The following is a 16,657-nucleotide window of genomic DNA, read 5'->3' as shown; positions in this document are numbered from 1 at the left end:
TCCAAAAGCATCCATTCTCCATCGGACTAATCAACCATAAAGAAATGCAAAGGTCCTATAAAGTTACCGTGAATACATTCAACCCTTTAAGCCCTCCAATCCATTACCATGAGTCCAAGCATGGATCCACACATCACATTCTATGCTCCACAAATTTAATCCTCTAAAGGACTCAACACAATGACAAATGCAAGCTACTAGCCAATCTTAACCACTAAACATGTGGTTTGTTTTATAGACACAAATACAACTAGTGGTAAAGTAAAACCATGTGCCACAAAACTATGTGCTCACAACTAATCCCTTGACCCTATATTTAATATTAGGTACTAGGTTTTCTCTTTTCTAAAAATCTTTGCCCAATATTAAATAATTACAATATAATATTACAATGTTACAATACAACATCACAATGGCCCCAAGAATATTCTAAAGGAATCTCTACATGTTACATGTCCTTGTGAAACATGACATAATAAATAAAATATACAATTATAAATATTATTATGCAAGTGTGTACCAACTTATTTCCCAACACTTTTGAAACTATCAAAAGCCAGTATTCCCTTGATCTTGTGGCTCTAATACCAATAATTGAATGTAAAAGTACATGAAAGCAATATAATATAGAGAAAATAAATTAATTTCTACAATAAACAATACAAATTGTTGATAGACAACTAAATCTTTATTAATTTAGACTAATTACAAAACTTCTTGATCAAATGATAAAGGATCAACTAATCTATAGATTAGAGACAAGAATTCATTACACATTACCTCTTTATATAGAGGTCTTGGATATACTGAATACTACTAAAACTAAAAGAGGTCTCATGCATAATTGTACAATATTTCACTTAGCTACATCATGCAAATAGTATTTAGAAATCTTATTTTTATCTTCATACAAGAATGCACAAGACTAAAATTCTTCTCATGCATGTGGGAGGAATTATGATTCCAGCATTCTCCCCCTCCATTTTTACCACTTATTGGTTCAACACAAATGATAATTATATCTACAATCTTGAGATCTTCTCTCAACAACATCTTTGGCTTCATCTTTCTCAAAGGTGATTTCAAACCAACTATGTGACATTCTTTTTAGAATGTTCAATCTCCTTCTTAGAGGGTTAGTTGCACTAAATTCTTTTGCTATGGCTTAAGTTTCTCATCCCTATAACTAAGATGTGCATTCAACCAATTTATTGAGCTTGTGCTTCTAGTAATATTTTCCTACTTAGCCTTTTTAGTGGATGATTTCACTTCTCCAAATCAACACCTTACTTTCCTTCATATGTCTTTCTTTTTCATGATTTGTTAGAAAGCTCATTTGGCTTTTAAATTTTTATTTGATCTAACTACAAGTGACCTATTTTTAGTTCCCTTATTCACACTCAACAATAGATTGATCTCTTTACTTTTTATTTAGGTAGGCACTTCTTTACATGAGAAGTAATCTTAATTGATCGATGGTGACTCAATCTACCACAAGTGTTTCAAATCAACAATTTACTTTCTTTGAACTCTTGTCAACACCTCCGTTACTTCAATATATTTTTGTTTTACCTTCAATGGCTTTTTGTTGTTGTTGTAGTCTTCCTTTAGACATGCAACCATTTATGATTTACAACTGATCTATTTTTGAATCTCCTTTCCTTAAATTTAACTATATTGGATTTGCAAATTCATTAGATTTTGGCATAGTTTTATTCAGTTGCTATTTTATTTGGGGTAGTTTTTTTCGTTCTTTAACAATTTATATATTATAGTTTATTTAGAAATGAACTATCCCCTTCTCAAATAATGATCTTCCTCAAATTAGTGACTTAGATTACTGTTTCATATGCTCTTCCTTTCAATCCTTTTGTTAGGAAATGATGCTTTGAACCCACATTTAATAATCAATTTCCTACATAACCCATGAGAAAAAAGAATGCATACATGCTTATGAAATCACCATAATGTAAAGATAAAATATACAAGACACAAGATAATACAATATCTATCCTTGAAAAATATGAATCCACACAATACATTCCCATGTGTCCAAGCATGAACCCACACATCACATGCCATGCAATCCTCCACAGGACTCAATACAATGACAAGCCCAAACCACTAGTTAACCTTAACACCACTAAACATGTGCTTGATTTTATATACCCAATGCAACACAAATACAACTACTGGTAAAGTAAAACCATGCACCACAAAACAATGTGCTCATACTAACCCCTTGACCGCACATTTAATATTGGGTACTAAGTTTTCTCTTTTTTAAACATCTTTCCCCAATAATAAATAGTTACAATATAATATTACAATGCTACAATACAACATCAAAATGGCCTCAAGATTATTTTAAAGGAATCTTTGCATGTTACACATCCATGTGCAACATCAGAAAATAAATAAAAAATGACAATGGTAGACATTATTATGAAAGCTATACGACATAGAGAAAAAAGGAGAGATTTAAAGGGAAGATAAGTGATAGTTTATAGAAGCAGAATATTGAAGGAGAATCAAAACCTAAGTGGAGTAAATAATCAGATCTGAAGACACAGAGAAAAGGGAGTGGTCGTAGCAGCAGAGTATTTTTGGGCAGATGTTTTCAGTGTGGAGAAATTGGACATAGATCTTTTGAGTGCAAGCAAGGGATGACAAGAAATTGTGTGGCAAATGAGGATCAAGAAGTTAGAGTTACCGATGAGAATGTGTTGAAACCAGAGCAAGGAGAATCTCTTATGTTTAGAAGAGTCTTGATGGAGCAAAGGAGTGAGGATACCGAGCCTAATCAATGAAATAATCTTTTCTAGACTATGTGTAAATCAGGTGGTAAGTGTTGTAAGTTTATTGTGGATAGTGGAAGTACTAATAATTTGGTATCTGAGGAGATGGTAGAAAATATTGGATTGAAGAGGCATAAGCACCCTTTTCCTTACAAGGTAAGTTGGTTTTAGAATGATCAAAACTTAGAAGTAAAAGAGATGTGTTTAGTGAATTTTAATATTGGACCTTTCAGATGAAGTCGTATGTGATGTTTTTGTCTATAAGTGCTTGTCATGTTTTGTTGGGAAGACCTTAGCAATTTGATAGAGGAGCTATCTATGATTGTAGAAGAAACCTAATCACTACTGAGAAGGATGGATAGAAGTTTGTTCACATTGGATTCTTTGAGAGAGAAAGAGAAGGAAGTGATAAATTTGAGTCTTGAGAAGAGTTGCAGTGCTAAGACGCAAGTTGTAGACATTACACCAGATGGTGGCATGAATTTGTAGGAGGATATAATAGACAAGTCTGATAGTAAGAAGGAACTAAATGGTGGTAAGGTTATGGTGGCAGACATGATGAGACCTTATGGTAGAAATAAAGCAGAGTTGCAAAAGAAAGAAAGCATTGGTCAGAGATAGTGTGCAGGTTTGAAACAAGGAAAGAGAAATAAAGAGAATCAAGAGTCAGGAAATATGGTTAAGGTTCCTAAGAAAGTAAGGAAGAGGTTTACAGACAAAGAAAATGTTTGGATTAGAAATGAGCATGGAGTCTATATTCTGAATCTTTTTCAATGTTCATGAGTTGCCACTCATGGAACATCTCCTTCTACTTGAGGTTTCTAGTGCAGGAGCATCCCCAGTCTATGAACAATCTTGCATCAACCAAAAATATTTCCTTTCAATTTTGTTCTTGCTCAATTCAGTATTGCAGTTTCTGTGATCTTTCAATGTGCTCTGCTAGGTAGTTCTTTTTTTTTGTGGATTAGATTTTTGATTTTCAGGCCTCTTCTTGATCGTCATTCCATATTTTCAGTCCATTTGGATTTTTTTCCAGTGAGTTATTTCTTCTAGTTTGCTTGTTCTTAGTGTTAGGATAACCAGTGGACAACTAAGAGGGGGGTGAATCAGTTGTCAATAGATTATATGAATTAAATCACTTAAAACCTTTTACTGAAATATAAGAAAATAGATATCAATATAATTGATAAAGCATTAAAGCATAATTGAAAACTAGAGAATCAATACCATGCAACCATAACACATAATACCATGATTTGTATGTGGAAAACCCAGTAAAGGGAAAAACCATGATAGGAAACCCTACCCACAGTTAGATGATACTTCAACCAAAAGTATATGATTACAATAGGGGTCTACACATGCAGGAAGGCACGCTACCTAAAGCACACTACTCATCACAATGGAGTCTCACTGACTACAAAATTGGTCAACCACCTCAAAATATTTGGACAACAATCTGGAAAGAAGAACTACCAATGATAGCATCAAAAATGCCAGATTACAGTTCTGATTAAGCTCATAATCGGAGGTCTAAAACCTCTTACATAAACCCAACTTGATCACCTATGATTGATAAAATCCTCTACACAAATGATTATTACATTATTCGCTCCTTGCCCATGATCTATAATGAGATCTTACAAATATTTATACAAGCCCTGGACCTAAACAATTAGGTCAACCACCCAAATGATAATTCAATATATCCATTTCATAATCTTGAAATAAAATCATAAAATATGTCGGCTTAAGGCCAAACAGACATCATCCAATCAATAAAACATCCCAGAAGTGCACCAAAAGGAACCACCAACATGATTTATGAAACCAATCCATAACCTAGATAGTACCGAACCTAAATTAGATCCACACATGCCAAAGCAATGACACCAATCAGTCGAGGCATGAAAACAATAACCATCAACATCCTGAATCCCTTCTAGAAGTTACACCAACACCACTTAGCATTACATCAAATATTTTCAATAAAGCTCTACCGATGAAACCCTTATGGGACCTACAAAGAAGGCTTACTAGAACATAAGATAGCATCTGATCATCAAGGCAATACCAATTGATTGAAACATACTTCATAAGCATATGAACCATTCATAGAAACTTATTCTATGTCATCCAGATCAACTGATAATCTTCCCAATCCAATCCTTCTATGGAAAGCCAATAAATAACCATAATATCTAGTGTTGACATCAATGACAAAACATGAACACAACACAATCAATTCCTTCATATTGCAAAAACTTGGTTACTAGAGTAGTTTTTGAGCTTAACGGCTAGTTGGTGAATTCTTCTCATGCAGAGTGATTTATTGTCTTTCAAATCTATTTGTTTCCTTTCTCGATGTTCTTAGGTCCTTGGTCGACCTTCCTTGGTGGTCTGCACTTGATTTGCATTCTTTGGGATGACCTATTTTACACATTTCTTTTTCCTTTCTTGGTAAATGTAACCTTTTATGGGAAACCCATATGTGTTCCAGATGGTATATATATTGTTATAGGTGACCCGTAGGAGGATAGATCAAGAGTAGATGAAGATAGATTAAAGATGTATGATGTTATTGTAATTCAGATATCTCATGGAGGTCTAGAATGATTGTAATCTAGCATGTAGTCTATATTAAGTCATGTTATCCCGTATGTAACTAGATGATTACTAGATGATCTACAATGAATATATGATGATGTGAATATCTGATCTTGCATTTTCTCTATGTGTTGCTATTGCTTCCACTGTGTTACTCTTGCTACATGATCTAATATGATCTCTTTGAGGACCCACCAGAGCATAGTTGTAATATAACCAGTAATATCAATGTGTGATAAGAAAATCAAAAAATGTTGTACCAAGAACAATAACAACAATTCACACATACAATGCACATAGTCGCATACTCTCCACAATAAGTCACCATCCTCCCAAAACATGAGAAAAAACATAGAATGAAGAGAGATAATTTTTCAACCATAATTTATCTTTCTACCAATACCTCAAATAAGAAACACTATGTCAAGTATGATATCCTCCAACACACCCCAAAAGAGATGCTAAAACAACATAAAAAACCCTCAATCGTTCTCTTAGATCAAAGAAACATAAGTATCATGTAATGCCAACTTGGATGTAAATGTCTCAAAACCAAGAAGATCCAACTCCTAATAACTATTCCCAATGAAGGAAATCTTCCCATTAAACCATCTCCTAATATTATCATAATGATATCATAGTATCAAATAATATACATAGGGAGATAACCATGTTATACATCTCTCAAAATGATCCCTCTAGAACTAAACATTTGCATAGATAAAGATACATATCTATGAAAGATAAGCATAAACATAATACACTTGAAAGGAACAATGACCAATACCTCTCAAGTAGTAAACCACATAATAGATCAAGAGTGGGGAATGGGAATTCTCATGAAGCTATCCATGTCATCATGACTCACATTAAGAAAAATCTCCTCTGAAGTCTATAATAGGAGAATTCTCCTTAGTCTTCCTAGTGAAATAACCAACCATCTCAATGCACAAATCCAATCCCATGATAATACTAGAACCAACCATCTCAATACATAACTCCAATCTCAAGATAATACTAGCATAACCTATAACTAGTCAATCAATGCTAAACTCGAAATGGAACATAACACCATCATGAAGTATCAAGAAAATGATCATACACTCAATCCAAAGATCCAATAACTCAATCAAGAACATAAAAATGGCAACTTGATCTAACTATCCTCTCTAGGAGGTCACATAATCCAAGTGAACAAATCATGGTCTTCAAGAGAAATGTATCATGCCAAATTGTAAAATAGTAATCAAGAGTAAACCATGATATAATAACAAACATACTTTAAACCAAAAATAACCTATAAACATCTCCAATCAACATGAAGATAACCATCTATTACTAGTGTAACTGTAAATGTGAAAAACCATTTGCAGCAACAAGATCAAGAGCTCCTACAATATTTTCACACCATGAAGATCATCCACCATCTAATATTAAATATGCATCATTGCTAACAACTCCCACCTAGCTATGATACCGAGTCACACATGGCATCATGACAACCATCTCCTAAATAAAAGCATCCTAATCTACACACATACAACTGAAAAAGTTAATAGTATCAAGTGTAACCATGAACTCCAAGCCAAGAAGATAAATACAACTACCATCAAACCACCAATACATCTCTGCCAAAAGCTCATACTAAAAGTGTAACCAATGAATAGAAAATATTTTCTGATATCTTGGTAAAATGATATGCTACAAGTCCCAACAGGTACTATAAACATCATTCATCCTCTCATCTTGAAAAAAACATACCAATGCACTAATGACCATAAAAAAATGTTGACTAACAAGTATGCACCATAATGAATTAAAGCTAGTGGATATAGACAATCCGCATCGAATTCATCCAACTACAATCAATAGGTTGGACATACCTACCAATCAACTAACTCGTAGATCCAATCAATGAACATGAAAAATCATCATTACATTAGTAAATTATAAATTGAGATATCAAAGAGTATAATCTTGTAGACAAAATGTCTCAAACACTAAATCAACATTTGATCTAATTTTCCAAACATGTCCACATATAAGTACCATAGTCAAAGAACAAACTAATAATCAAGTATATAATCAACAACCTCCTAACATCAAACCAAATCACCAAAAGCATGACTATGTTATGTCAATTTAAAACATGTATACCTATATAACCATGACACTGTAACCATCACCAATATTAAACCTACATCCAACTATCACCTAAATGAGAATCCTAGTCTCAAACTATATCCAATTATGTCCTCAAATTGAAAACAACCTATGTACCTATCACTATCAAAGTCCAACTCTTTAAAATACCTTTAAACCCATATCAAGAAGCACCAAATTTTATAATTAACTATAGCATCATAAATATCATATAAAAACATGTACTCCCTCAAGGTTTTACCTCTTGACTCATCTAGATGCACTCCCACTCACACTTCAAATCTCAAGTATGTCCTACAAGTGATCAAACAAGTATACACTTCTTCATGCTCATCAAATTGATATAATTTTTTAGCATCGGGATATAGTACACTAAACATGTTCTCCAACAGCTATTTGAAATAAAAAATTTGATTTATATGGAAAGATTATGACCAAAACTATGAAAAAGAGAACATTTGGCTTCTAGGCCCCAAAAACTAATAAAAATAGAAGAACCATTTGACTAAACATATACCAAAGTGTAGTTATCAGAACCAAATTTCCAACGAGTATAAGAAGTCAAAAAATGGGCTCTGGATGAAAGTTATGCTTTGTTGAATAAAAACGACGAGTTAGCTAAGCAAAATAAAGATAAAAGGGTTTGAATTATTTTTCCAATATGGAAAAATTTAATTTTCTAAAGTTAAAAAAATCAAATAATGGAGGGCCATCAGGTCAGACCCGCCCCATTATTAATTCTTGTTTAATACCACCTTTGGCAGACTTCATTTTAATATTTTCATGCCATATTTAAATAAATTTTAGAAGCATTTAAATTTGATATATATAAAAAAATAGCATTTAAAAAATAATGGCAACCACTTTTGTCTTTTTCCCAAAGGGTGGTGATGTAATGCCCCGCTAGGAACCCTAAAGGAAAACAACACAACTAGGCAACTAAAGGGTGAATTTTTTTTTTTTAAAGATTAAGTGCATTCATTATAACAATTGCACATTTAATAACACAACAAAAGTCTAACACATCATTTCCTAAGGGTTACCAATGATGATCAATTCACAAATTATATTAACACCATGGTTAATCCAATTGTCCATTTAATTAGGTAAATTAAATGCTTGAGAATAAACCTACACATACATCTAAATTCCATAATGAAAGAATCAAAGTATTCCAATGCATTTATTTATCCATATTTCATTTATACATAAGATCAGAGCAATTGAATTAACATACATTCCACTGATATAATATTACAATATCCATAAATACATGGCTTCCAAAAATACCACGGAATCCAAAAGTTACAATATCAGGGTTACATAAAAGTCTGATACAATGACCACAAGGTCTCAACTGAACAAAGATCATGAACATGAGTTGGAACATGAACCACGAACCAAGAAACACCAACGAAGCCTTTCCTCACCTGAAGATACAATCCAGAACATCCGATGGGAAGTGGCACTACCACCTGACCATGTGATCCCGAAATGGAACCACTCCACCGTGCTAGGAGATAGTAGAAAACCCTCAAGCAAGAAAAATAAGACAAGTACAAAAGAACTACATGACTCCGCAAACATCCATGTGACTCATCTCACAAACACTAGTGACTCTAAGAAGAGAGTGTCATCGCATGGCTTACGGTGGTTACCATGGTAGGCCTCCATAGGTCCCGGCCCCCATCCTGGGTTATCCTAGCAACCTCTCCCAAACCTCTGTCTCCATCTAAGTCTCATGCAGACCCTACCAATCCTTTTGTGAAGACAAGGTGGTAGGTTTGTCATTCCAGGCCTTCTCGCAACATTATGAGCCCTATACTAGCACTCACCTATGCACGAGGTACACTATCTTAATTACTATTTATTGCACCCACCCCCAAATCAATTATTAGGTTATCACTTTTTAATTGACTTTCAAGGGGTTATCATGCCATCCACTTTGGGTGCGGCCCCCACTCGAAAGCCACTCTCTCTCATAGGACACTAATAGGAAAGGTCTCTCTATGAAATCAAACTTGATTGCAAATACCATTTACACAATATCCTAATACAGGCAATCTTTTCTTAAAACAACTAAAAGCATAATAACTTGCAATTAAAGATTTTCCAGAAAATAAGAAAATACAACTATATTAATACAAAGAAATCAATTTTGTCATTTGTCCAATAAGGTTAAATCAATCACATAAAAATTAATCTCCTAATGTATTTCCAAGCATAAATATAGAATCTAAAATTATAAGCTTTTCTGGAAATAACCAAACTCTAAATTAATTATATCTATAATATAATATAATTATATGAATATATATATATCGTATATATATCATATAACTATAATCATATTACAAAATATATATATAAGCACATGAATTAATTTTCACAGTATCAAAATAATACTAAATAACATAATGCCCATAACAAAATAAACTTATATATGAATATTATATATACATATATATATATATATAAAATAAATTAATTGTAAAAACCAAATTAAATAACCTGCACAGAAATCCAAAATTTACATATTTCAATTTACACGAAATATAATTAGGAAAGCAACTTTAATTTTACCCTGCTATGTACGGTAGCCCTGCTACATACGGTAGCACTGCTACTGCACGGTAACGTATGCTACCATAGGTAGCATACTACCGTCGATAGTACTGCTACCGTACGGTAGCCATACTACCATCGGTAGTGGCTATCGAGGTATTATTATTATTATTATTATTATTATTATTATATATTATAAATACAATAATCTAAAACAAGTATATTCTTTTTTTCACCCAAAATTTATTTCCAATCAAATTAATTTATAGGGAAATTAATTAATACATAATTTCAACAAAATAATATAATAAAATAATTTCCCTTAACTTTTAATAACACAATAAATTAATTAATGATTAAATATATTTCTATAATAACTAATAATATCACAGAGATACACAAATATTAAAAAGGACTACCATAGCCAAATATCGAAACAAAAATCCAACAAGAGGGAATGATTTCTCTGGTAAATCCCATTCCTCCCAATTCTTGCAATTTCTATGCACAATAAAAATCTTGGAAAAATTTGCCATAATAACTTTTCCCAATTTTCTCAAAAATTTAATCTACAACAACCAGGAAATAACTTCTTTTCATAAACTAGAATTTCACTTTAGGAATGGACTTTAGCCCAGAACAAGAAATAATCAGACAAGATTTTAGATTTGACAAACATCTTAACACACACATCATTCAGAAAGATAGAAGAAATAGAAATATTTTCTTTAAAACAAACAATCAAAAGAAGCCACCCAGCCTAGTATAACTTTCCTGGAAGAAATTTGTAGAAGATAACCAATCCTTCAACAAGCTTCCAAATAAATTTCTCTTAACCTAAATCCTTGACCTATTTTCTGTTCCCCTAAAATAAAGACCTATTCCCCTTTTTAAACTAAAATTCTAGGTTGAATATATTTTTCCCAGAAACCTAAATTTAGTAATAAAAGCATTTTTATTTTCTTTTCTAATTTTCTAACAAAGGGATAAGTTAACATGCAATAATTAAAAATCATTTTTCTTTCTTTTCTTTTCTCATGCAAATTAATTAATTTTCTAAATAAAAAAATTAAAGCAATACTTTAATTCTAATTAATTCTTTTATTCATTTATTATTCTTTTATTTATTTAAAATTATAGGAAACAATAAATGAAATTAATCTAATTTATTTTTCACTAAAATTTAAATAAAATATATTTCTAATATCATGCAGCTTGCAACTTAATTTAATAGCTTCTTTTAATTAACTAAATTTATAATTTCAATGCATAAAATACATAATTCCAAAATACCAACTATGAGATAACTCCATAAATTTAATTAATTAATTTAAAACAACTAAACACACAAACTGAGCAAACCTCAAGCAAATACTCATAAAAAGATCAAACGACAAAATATGAAGGCCAAACAAACTAACAAGATGACCAACTAACAACACTCACAAGAGTGTAACTAAGTAAACTAGGGTCAACTACTATCTCCTCCACTTCCATCAAAAAATATAAGGCACGTTTAGACCTGTGAAGAGAGGTGGAGACGATACCCTGTACCTACCTGATACTTGTACATACAATATCCTACATCACCGAACCACACATGCATATATACAATATAGAAAACACAGCATGCACACCGATGAAGGAGAAATGCAACGTTCCCTGTCTCACCGGAGTGAGTGAAGTAAAATCGGCCCCTTGCATCCAATACACTCACAGACATGCAACATTTAATTTCACATTGCATAGATAAAGTAAAGTGTCAGTACATAGCAATAATCCATAAAATACCATAAATCACAAGTACTGAAATACTGCAAATAAACTATGCATCTCATATCTAGATAAAGCATGAAATAATATCATATAAGTTCGAATAACACATCATGGTAATGTATCCACTGAAAGTAAACAATAATAAAATATGAGTCTAATAAGTTCAAATGAGTAGGGGTACTACAGGTGTTATGGTTGGACCCTTGATTAGGGTGATGACACTAACAGAAAAAAGAAGACACCATTTGATAGGTGCCCCCATCTATTTGACCATAATACTATGCAATACTACACTATGTAGGGGTTGTGGGGTGGGGTAGGACCCTCCAAACCCCCCACAAAAACATATATATATTTTTATCATTTACTTTTTCAAAAGACTCCGTCAATAAGTTAATTTATTTTATTTATATTTAATTGTAGGATACAATTTTTTTTGGCAACAAGTTAATTATTTTAAAAAAAAATTTTGCAGACTGTATGGCTAAACTTGACGGCCATCAAGCTATGATACTTTTTCTTTTTTTCAACTTTGGCCAAAAGGGTTCAAATTTTATACAAAAAATAATCGCTTGACCAACTTGGTTCTAATGGTGAGGTCTATTTTTGGCTAGGATGACATGTTTGCAAAGTTCCCCAAAAAACCCTTATTTAAATGCACATATTTAAAGGAAACCCATTTGACCTAATCTTCTTCAAACCTCAAATCTGCAAATAACCCATTGAAATAGTAAACCCAAATGTCATAGACCTATAATAAAATAACTTATAAGTGTGTACCATACCTTGTAATGTCTTAATCCTTTCATGCATAGCCAAGACTTCCACTTTTCACCTCTTCCACTCAAGTTAGGTTTATAACACCAAATCAATTATGAAAGCTCTAATACCACTTATTAGGAAATAATGCTTTAAAGACACCTTTAGTAATTCATTTCCTAAATAATCCATGAGAGAAAATGTAGTTGTTGCATAGAATAATGTGTCATGTAAACTTTGATTCATTGATCAAGATCAGTTCTACACAAGTTGTTAGGGATTTGCCTAAGATTGTTAAACCTATTAATCCAGTATGTAAGGAATGTCAGTTGGGTAAGCAAACAAGAATTTATTTCAAGAGAAAATGGTATACATCAGATGGATTGTTAGATCTTGCACATACTGACCTGTGTAGACCTGCAAATGTTAGAAGTGTGCAGAGTGATAAATACTTTATGTTTCTAATTGATGATTTTTTGAGAATGATGTGGGTTGTCTTTTTGAAGGAAAAATCAGAAGCATTTGAGAAATTCAAGATATTAAAAGATAAAGTTGAAACTGAGTCTGGATTGAAGATGAAGTGTGTGAGATCTAATAGAGGTGGAGAAATATGTTTCAGTGAGTTCAATTCTTTCTGTTAGATGCATGGAATCAGAAGACAACTATCTGCTCCTAGGACCCCACAATAGAATGGGATTGTTGAAAGGAAGAACCATACTATTTTAGATGCTACAAGAACCATGTTGATTGAAGGAAATATTATGAAGATCTACTGGAGAGAAGCTATTAGCACTACAGTCTATAAATGCAATAGAGTTCATATCAAAGGTGATACCGATAAGACCCCTTATGAGCTTTGGTTTGGTCATGTTCCTACTGTGAAATATTTCAAAGTTTTTGGTACCAAATTCTATATCAAGAGAGATGAGGATATTGGAAATTTTGATGCTAGAAGTGATGAAGGTATCATTTTGGGATATTCTACAAATAGCAAAGCCTACCCATGCTATAATAAGATACCGAGAAAGATAGTTGAGAGTGAAAGTGTGAAGGTGGATGAAAAACTTGGGAACACTAGTAGAAATATGGCAAATAAATGACTATGTGACCAACATTTTTAGTCACGACAAGTAAAAATGACCAAATTTTAGTCATTTTTTACAACAAAGCTATAAATGACTAAATAAATGACTAATTTGGCCATCAGGTGAGATCACACAAATAAAAATGACTAAATAAATGACTAATTTGATAGATGATAGAGAAATGACTAAATAAATGACTAGATAATTGTCTGGCTCTTCTCTTAAAGAAATTAGGTACTTGTGGAAATGATATAAAAAATTGATCCTAATATTTTGGTTTGTAAATTAGTTATTATTTAAATATTATTTTTATTTATAAATAATAAATTATTTTATTAGCAAATGTATTATATTATACTTTTTATGTCTATTAAAAATATAATAAGAATAAAAGTATAACAATTTCACTTGGATTTAAAACAATTTTTGAAGACAAAATTAATATTTTACCTTAAATATTTAAATTATTCTTTATATTATCTTAAATTAAAAATTAAAAGTAATCTAATTTTATATATATATATTCTAATAAATATATGTATATATGTAACTTACTGTTTATCAAAATTGCATTATATTTTTTATTGCAGATTACCCCTTATTTAGTGATACCCATTTTTCATCTATCTAGATTAAAAATAGCCTATATAGATTTCAAGATCATAATTGAAATTTTAAAAGGTTTTGAATTCTTTAAAGAATAAATAAAAAAATTACATCCAAAGCCTAAGACCTCCAAAGGCTAATTTGTTTCCAAAAAAAAATGACTCCCGCCAAGGAAAAAATTAGCGTGAAATCATAATTTTGATCAATAGCCAGAGTAAGAGGAGCTATGGAAACCATACCAATGGATGTAATGTTGTAATAAAAACTTTGTTGTGGAAAAAATAGGAAAGCAGACTGTGCACGGTAGAAGAAGACCAAAGGAAGACATTGACAAACATAGGTACCGTGCATTTTTGTGTTTGTGAATTATAAAACTTTGAATAAAATTTTGTATCTTTTTCTTGTATGCAATATAAAAAAATTTTTTAGATAAACTACCCACCTAGAGAGGAGATTGATCATTGGTACACCCTCCTATATCAGTTGGGTTCCCTCAAATTCAATCTATGTACCAAGGAGTCAAGGTCTTGGGAGAGAGGAATCAAGGAAGGATCTTTGAATCCACCCACCCCTATCCATAGTTGATAGTAGGGAAAAAACAAACCCGAAAAACAATACCACCATAAAAATAATAGTAATTGCTCATTTATGTTTTCTCTTTATCTCACCATGACATGAAATAGCTATATGGTCATGAATTCTCTTGTTATTGACAAGAAGAACCATTATATCTACAGTTTATGAAGGCTCTATTTCTATGTGTTAGACTATCATTTGGGCCACTGTCTTAGTATGTATGAATATTTATGTAAATATAAAACTCTTACTTAATTCTAGAAACTTTAGTGTGTTTCTCTCTTTGGGCTTGATAGTGCTGCTCTTTAAGGTTGAGAATCTCTTGTGACTTTGCACTGTTATTTTGTGCCTTGACTGCAAATAGTTGTCCTTTTCTATTGTCATTTTGGCTTCATGACTATAAGATTACTAAGTCTTTTTTCCTAATGAGTATTGCAATCCTTGTTCTTATGGCATTGTTGCTCAATCTTGCTTTAGATTGTTCTAGTCTACCCTTCAGAAAAAGAGACCTTACTAAAAGATTCATATAAAAAATCAATAGATAATCTCTATTGTTTACAATTGTTCAATAACAATGATTGACTAATTTTATCTTGTAAACCTTTTAGACTTGTAAATCAATATAACATTACTACCATGATTGTTTTGCTTGTCCCTCCTGAGAAACCAGCTTAACTGCCCCTGTATGCACTGCAATAGATATCTCTTTTATGCCTTTAGATATTTTTCTCTTTAGTTGTGATGTCCATTGTAGATGCTTTAGGTCTAGACCTTCATTACTTGACCATTGACTCCACTCTTCAATGTTTTGAGTTTCTTTGATAAAGATAATGATCTCCTTCTTCTTGCTAACTGAGTGTTCTTCTCTTTGATATCTTGACTACTATTTCTCTATCTCATGGGATTGAGGGCTTCTTTTAAATCATTAAATAAATCTCCCTTATGACCTTGAGTAGACTTGATCATGACCTCATATATCTCTTTTGTCACCACTAGGTTTGTCTTGGAAGGACCATAATGATAGTCATAATAGGACTACATGTGACCCTTGTACATTTTAATGGTCTTTGGAAGCTCGTTGATGGTGGCTTTGTGTTTCTTGCAATCTCTATTGCTCCTTTGGGTAGATGACTATTATGACTGTATTTTCCTTGCCCTTTTAAGCTTTAACTGCTCTATGTCTAAAGACTCTTTTATGACTACAATTCCTCTTGGGCTATTCATATCATGCTTTGACAAAGAGTATCATTAAAGTTATTGTGATCTTTGAGCCTTAAGCTCTATCACATTGATGTTTGGCTATCATTTTGAATTTATGTTTACCAACAAGATCTTGGATCAATCTTCTCATATCTGTTCCTTGACTTTCAACAATAAGGATTATCATTTAATGCCCCTAGATGCTACCTATTGATGACTGTCAAAACTGATTTTGATTGCTTCTTTGTGCTTAGATTGTGTTTCTCTACAAAATTATTTTTGAGGGAGGAAACTTCAAACCTTCATAACCATTCTTTATCTTTTCTCCCTATTTTGTATAGTTGCTTTGTAGTTGTGATCATTGTTCAAGTTGCCGTCCCATGTAATAATGAATTGATTGCCTTGATTCTTATGTGAAGCATGATTGCATTTTTTGTATATTGTCACATGACTATGATATGTCTCCTTTATACTTTGTAGCTTTCCATCATGTCTATCATAGCAAGTCTATTTATGATCTCT

This window comes from Cryptomeria japonica, chromosome 7 (assembly GCF_030272615.1).
Source record: "Cryptomeria japonica chromosome 7, Sugi_1.0, whole genome shotgun sequence".
NCBI lineage: Eukaryota > Viridiplantae > Streptophyta > Pinopsida > Cupressales > Cupressaceae > Cryptomeria > Cryptomeria japonica.
The sequence above is the reverse complement of the archived record's forward strand: the minus strand, read 5'-3'. Positions refer to the sequence as shown.